Raw genomic sequence first — 7,332 nt, 5'->3', positions numbered from 1 at the left:
GACGAGTTTTCTTGAATACCCGCGACCCCACTGCTGGAGTGCTCGGACCAAACTGGGAAAGACCTTACCAAATTGAAGAAGTCCTTCATTCGGGCACCTACAAACTTGCACGCTTAAATGGAGATCTCATTCCACACTATTGGAACGGTGAACACCTATGTAAGTACTACCAATGAACAGTCCTTTTTAAAGGACTGGCTTGTATAAATTTTTACTTTTTACAAGTTCAGAAAAAGGGTTAGCCACGTTGTATGGCTAATCGCTTATAAGTGTAAGATCTTTTTTAAGATCACTCGTACAGACATGTTTAGTCCATTTTTAATACGAGATTATAAGGGACTGTGCACAGCCAGTCATTCTTTCCAACCTTTGTAAATTTATTTTTACAAGTATTTGTTCATTACGTGTGTTGTTTTGTTGTATTATAAAGTGTTACGTTTCCTACCGAGCAGCAATGTTCGTACAGGTCGTGGTCAAGGCAAGTGACCAAGGACCTAAAGCTCCTCGATCACTTAGGGGGCATATAAGGTACATCGATAGCAAAGCATACCAAAGGGTATGTAAACACATGAACAAAATGAGTGAAAGCATGCTACGGTACTTAGAGTATTTTTCAAAATTTATGTTTTGTTAAATCAAACCAAAGTATTATGCTAAGCTCGGTCATGCGAACAGATATTATAATAAAAAGAAACATTATAATATCAATAAGGCAATCTTTTACACCGCAAGCAATATTGCTCGGATGTAATTGTTTAATTAAAAGTAAAAAGCTTTTGCACCGCGAGCAGTATTGCTCGGATGTAATAGTTCAGTTATAAGTAAAAAAGCTGCCCTTGCAGCAATAAAAATAAAATTGTCTTTACAAGCAGACCCGTGGGCCATAAAAACAAAATAAAAGAAAAAAATTTACTGAGCATGAGGGTCTTGAGGATTAGGGAGAGTGCCCTGGTCAGCCGGGGGACCAGCTTCAGCATTAGCAGTAGGAGCCTTAGCCTTAGCCTTCTCCTCTGCCTCCAACCGGATGGCGCACTGTGCCATTAGAGTCATCTTCAACCGCTCTGACAGGTAGTTGAAGTTGGCCTCCCGGTTGTGCTTCCAGAAATCGTAGAAGTAGAGGTGAATGGCTTCCTTGTACTTCTTCAAATTCTTGACCCCTTCCCCCTCGAGCTCCTGCACTCGCCCCTAGAGCTCCCGCACTCGCTCCTCAAGCTTCTTCGCCTCTTCCCTGCTGGCGGTCAGATCGAGTCCAAGCTGCTTACACTCTTGGGTGACAAGTACAGAGCTTTCCCTCCATTTATGTCGGTCCTCGTTGGCTTTCTTCAAGGCCTCTTGGCTGTCCTGAAGCTCCTTAGTGAGAACAGCTTGGTCCTCACACAGTTGTTCATTCATCTTGGACAGCTCCTTGTTCTCCTCGAGCAGCTTTTTGTTCTCAGCCTCAAGTGCTTGCTTAGCCTGGGCAAGCCTGGAGTCGAAGTTCTTTCCCTGAGAAACCAACGCCCGAGCACAGCGCCAGCTAGCAGTTAAAGACAATAACCCCTGAAGACAAAGAATGAGATAAAGTAAGGAAAAGAAGTTAGACATAAATGATGAAGTAGAAGAAGATGACTTACGATGACTATCTCATTCAACCCTCTATTGATGATTTGGTCGACCTCCATTGAGGCAGTTTCAGTGATGGTGGCCTGGCTGCGTCTGTGCTTCGAGAGCTTATATATCCTCTCCCTGGCCGAGCCAACCACGAGGCTGGACAGGGAGCCTTTGGGCAAGTTGTCCAAAGTCTCCTTGTCGGCAGCCCTAGAAGAGGGCTGTGGATTAACATGTGTGGGGGTCGACTGCTCGGTGGGGGGCGGAGGTGTCATGTTCTCCTAGGAAGGTGCGGCAGTTGGAGCATCGTTTGTTTGAGCCGTCTTCAAGGGGGTCTTGCTGCTTTCCCCTCGAGTCCTCTTGCTATCCTTCTTTGGGACAGACGAGGCAGCCACTGCCTCTGGGACAGAAGAGGCAGCGGCAGCCTCGTAATGATCGAAGACGTCCTCAGAGTCTATACCTGCACAAATGGAAACAACTCGAGCAGTGAGATTAAATGGTCATGGGGGGAACAAGGATAAAAGTAAAAGGATTACAAGTAAAGTACCCGGGCTACAACTACTGGTCGTAGCATTATTTACTGAACTACCTAGTTCCTGGAAGAAATCTGAGTTTAAAGAGGGAGCATTCCTAAAGTTGCCATCCCCATCAAATAGATGAGATGGAATAGGAAAATTATTTAAAAGCGAGATTATTGTACCGTTTACATCCGACGAATCGTCAGAAAAATCGGTAGGCTCGACAGCCTTTTGTTTCCCCTTGCCCTCGGGAACCGAGGTTTTCTCCGCTCGATGGGGGACGGTAGGTTCCCTGATCGTAACCCCAGTTGGCCTCCTCCATAGAGGAGGTGCCTGGGGTTGCTGCTCGGGTTCCTGCTCAGGTTCCGCGTCGGCTTGGACACCGCCCGCCGAGGGTTCATTCGCCGCAGATTGGGAGCCCCAAAGGCCAACCAGCCTAAGGTTAGCCTCGTTGACTAAGTTTTTTACACTCTTATCAGCATTTGGCATGCTGGCTAAGAGTGTTTCCCTTGACTCCATCCCTGGAGTAGGGACTGGACGTAACCATGGGCCTGGAACACAATGGATGTCAAGATATTATGACAGAAAAGCACTAAGTAAAGAAGCTGCTCGCGTAAGAATTTTTTACCTCCTCGGGTGAAGGCCAGGTTGTCCGTAGCAAGGTCAGGAGTGAGGAAGTATTCACGGTGATACTTCCCCACATTAGAGATATGGGTAGTGTCGGACAAAAAAGTGCGTCCGGATTCCTTATGGCAGAAGTGAAAAAACCACGTACCATCTTGGTTGGGGTTGGACTTAAGGTCAAAAAGAAAATTGATCTCGTGGGGGGAAGGTACTGGCCATTTTTTTAGCTTATAAAGGATATAGAGTGCAGCCAGCATTCTATATCCGTTCGAGGTGATCTGAAAGGGGGCTACTCCGAATAATTAGCCACCCCCTGAAAAAATGAGTGGAAAGGCAGGGTGGCACCTGCCTCAATGTGGAACCTCGACCAGGCGCTGTAAGCCCCGCCTGGTAGGTTGGCTCGCTGGTCGATAGATGGTTTGACTAAGGTAACACCCGTCAGATTGTATCTGTTTAAATAGTTGGCAATCATCTGCAGTGTCACCGTACTTTGAGGAACGACGTGCCACGCAACAGCTGGCTGGTCAACATGGCGAGGGCGGGCACGCCTTTGGACATCGGTCTCTGGAGTGAATTTGCCTCGACCACTGGTCAAGGGGGCATCAGCAGAAGGCTGGCTTGAGGAGTTAGGATTATTCCTTTTTCGAGCTTTTGTTTTTGTTCGAGCCATTCTTTGACTGGGGACTGGAGGACGATTCGAGCTAGGGCGAGAAAAAGGGATTTCTGGTATTAAAGTTGATGGGTTCTCTTCGCCTTCAAGTAGTTGGGCCAAGAGGTCATCTTCAATAGGTCTTTCTCCTCCCCAAGGGTCTTGCATATAAACTGCATATAGACAATGGAGGAGATAAGACAGTCTGCGAAGTAGTGTGGAAGATTGGGATAATGTTGCTCGCGTCTAAAAAACCAGTAGCATCCTACTCCTACACTAAGATTCGGCACTAATGGTTTGAAAAACGGATCAAAGAGGAAATAAACCGTTTTCTGAAAGAGAACTGTTTCGACTTCTGAAGGGCAGGAAAAAACCCAGTTTTTTCACCTAGCTTAAAGATTGAATTTTTACGTCGATCTTACGCCCTAAGCCTATGATCCTTACTATCAAACTAAGTCCTAACCTATACAAAGCATAAAGGCGCCCTCTTACCAAGCAATGGAAGGTTTATACAAAAAGATCCTCATAAAACCCTACTCAAGAACACAGAAATTACAGAACCTAGAAATGGCATGCATGGATATCTTGACTCTGCCCCCAGTAGTCTCTTACTGATGTAGTAGACGGGTTTTTGCACCCTCTCTTCTTCTCGAACGAGCACCGCGCTTATCGCGTGTTCGGTGGTTGAGAGGTATAGGTAGAACACTTCTCCCGTTTTGGGTTTTGACAGGATGGGTGGTTCAGCTAGGTGCTTTTTGAGCTCCTGAAAAGCCAGCTCGCACTCCTCTGTCCATTCAAACTTCTTACTTCCTCTCAATAAGTTGAAGAATGGAAGGCCACGATCCGTTGACTTCGAGATGAATCTGCTTAGGGCAGCCATCCTGCCAGTCAAGCTTTGGACATCTTTATGCTTCCGAGGCGAAGGCATATCAATCAGGGCCTTTATTTTGTCGGGATTAGCCTCGATCCCACGAGAGTTGACAATAAAGCCTAGGAATTTTCCTGAAGATACCCCAAAAGTGCACTTCTGAGGATTTAGCTTCATGTTGTACTTCCTGAGCACGCCAAAACACTCTTCGAGGTCATCAACATGGTTCTTGTTAAGTTGAGACTTTACAAGCATGTCATCAACGTAAACCTCCATGTTGTTCCCTATTTGCTCTGAAAACATCATGTTTACGAGCCGTTGATATGTAGCTCCAGCATTCTTGAGTCCGAATGGCATAACATTATAGCAGTATAGCCCTTTATCTGTGATGAAGCTCGTATGTTCTTGGTCGGGGGCATGCATGGGAATCTGGTTATATCCAGAATATGCATCCATGAATGACATCAGGCCATGCCCCGCCGTGGCATCCACGAGTTGATCAATCCTTGGCAGCGAAAAACAGTCTTTTGGGCAAGCTTTGTTGAGATCCGAGTAGTCAATACAGGTTCTCCACGTCCCATTGGGCTTTGGGACCAACACTGGATTGGCTACCCAGTCAGGGTAAAAGGCATCCCTAATGAAATGGTTTGCTTTTAACCTGTCAACTTCCTCCTTTAATGCTTTCTTTCTGTCCTCGTCCAGCTGTCTTCGCTTTTGCTGCTTCGGGGGAAAGCTTTTGTCTATGTTCAATGTGTGGCTTGCTACATTCGGGCTTATCCCCACCATGTCTGAGTGTGACCATGCGAAGACATCCTGGTTTTTTTTTCAGAAAGCAAATTAATTGATATTTTGCCTCGTCTTGGAGGTGTTTTTCGACCTTCACCTTCTTCGAGGGATCAGCTTCCTCGAGCTGAATTTCTTCGAGCTCCTCTAAAGGTTCGAGGTCAACTTTCTCCTGAATCCTCGGATCGATCTCTTCGTCAATTTCGAAGACTGTTCCGTCTTTATTTTTTATGATAACGAGTGTTTGAGCGCTCGTTTGTTTCTTTCCCCTCAAAGAAATGCTATAGCTCTCCCTTCCTGTCAATTGATCTCATTTTAATGTCCCGACCTCGCTTGGGGTTGGGAACTTAAGGGCCAGATGCCTCATAGATGAAACTGCCCCCAGCCTGACCAGGGAGGGTCTCCCGAGCAGTACATTGTAGGCAGATGGTAAATCTACTACCACGAACTCCATTATCTTGGTCACCGAGACTGGATAGTCTCCCAGGGTCACAGGGAGTTCAATGGATCCCATACAGGCAGTTCCTTCTCCTGAAAAGTTGTACAAAGTAGTTGCACATGCCTTCAGGTCGCGAAGGGAGAGTCCCATTTTCTCGAGGGTCTCTTTATAAAGAATGTTGACTGAGCTCCCATTATCTATGAGAACTCGGCGCACTCTTTTGTTGGCAAGCTGAAGAGTAATAACCAACGGATCATGATGAGGGAACTGAACATGGGAGGCGTCCTCCTCAGTGAAGGTTATTAGTTTTGTTTCAATCCTCTGGCTTTTTGGTGCCCTAGATTCGGGTTCATAAGGAGACCCGTCCCCTGTCTTCAGCTCGTTAACATATCTCTTTTGAGCATTTCTGCCCCCTCCCGCGAGGTGAGTCCCTCCCGAGATGGTTATCACGTCCTCTCCATCGATCGGCGGGGGCCTGTCTTCTTCCCGAGATCGGGAGTTATTATTTTGTGTCATCGAAGGCGCGGCTACTCTCTGGCCTGCAGTAGTCTGTCCAGTACTCTGGTTTTCGACATACTGCCGGAAGTAACCTCTCGAGATCAACCCTTCGATCTCGTCCTTCAACTGTCGACATTCATCAGTTGTGTGTCCGGTGTCTCTGTGGAACCGGCAATACTTACTGGAATCCCTCTTGGATTTTTGATTTCTCATTGGGTCCGGACGCCTGAAGGGGACCTGGTTTTCATTAGCCAGGTATATGTTTTCCCGGGACTCGTTGAGCTCGATGTGCACTTTATACATGGAGAAATACCTCTCTCCTTTCTTTTTCTTTCCTCCCTCAGCTTCGGGGTTATTTCCCTCGCTCCTTTTCCTCTTGGAGGGATTCTCCGAGGTAGGCTGTGGAGCTGCTGGGTCTGCCGAGGTTGAGGCGGAGTTGATGTTTATCGTTGTAGTTTCGGTCTGCGAGGTCGCCTTGAGCGTTGACCTCGCCTCCTCCACATTGACAAACCTCTGCGCTCGTCTGTTAAACTCGGTTATTGACCTCACTGGTTTCCCTTTCATGTCATCCCACAGGGCACTTCCGGGTAAAACACCAGCTCGGATAGCCATAAGGTGCCCACTGTCATCCACATATCGAGCTCGGGCGACCTCCAGATTAAATCTTGTCAGGTAGCTTTTCAGTGTTTCGCCTGGCTGTTGTCGGACGTTGGTCAAAGTGGATGCCTCTGGTCTGACTCCCATCATAGCCCGGAACTGCTTCTTGAAGTCTCTAGACAACTGTTCCCATGAAGTTATTGAGTGTCTCTTGTACTTTTCGAACCAACTTTTGGCAGGTCCTGCCAATGATGTCGGAAACAACATGCACCTGAGCTCGTAACCCACGTTACTAGCTCTCATAATAGTGTTGAATGTACTCAAGTGACTACATGGATCGGTTTTTCCTTCAAACGCTGGGATGTGAGGAATCCGGAATCCTTGAGGAAATTGAGTGTTAGAAATATGTGGAGCAAACGGCTCGAGCTCCTCATCAGAGTCCTCATATCGACCATTTCCTCGTTCATTCTTTAAAAGCCTAAAGGCTTTTTTGAGCTGATCGATCCTTTCTTGGACTGGGTCAGTAGGAGGTGTTGTCTGGAATTGACTGTCATTGATCATGATTCCAGGCTCGCGTCTCCATGAGGGATCTCTACGCCTATTCAAGCGATCCCTCAGGTCCGGATTTGTCCGATCTCCCTTCCCCCTACTCTGATTCAGATGACTTCGCAGGTCAGGACGATTCTTGCGACTTCCAGTAATTTTACAACCTCGGTCGTGTTTACTGACAGACTTGGTCTCTCCGGACTCGTCACTGGTGAAACTCATT

This window comes from Humulus lupulus, chromosome 2 (genome assembly GCF_963169125.1).
Source record: "Humulus lupulus chromosome 2, drHumLupu1.1, whole genome shotgun sequence".
NCBI lineage: Eukaryota > Viridiplantae > Streptophyta > Magnoliopsida > Rosales > Cannabaceae > Humulus > Humulus lupulus.
The sequence above is the reverse complement of the archived record's forward strand: the minus strand, read 5'-3'. Positions refer to the sequence as shown.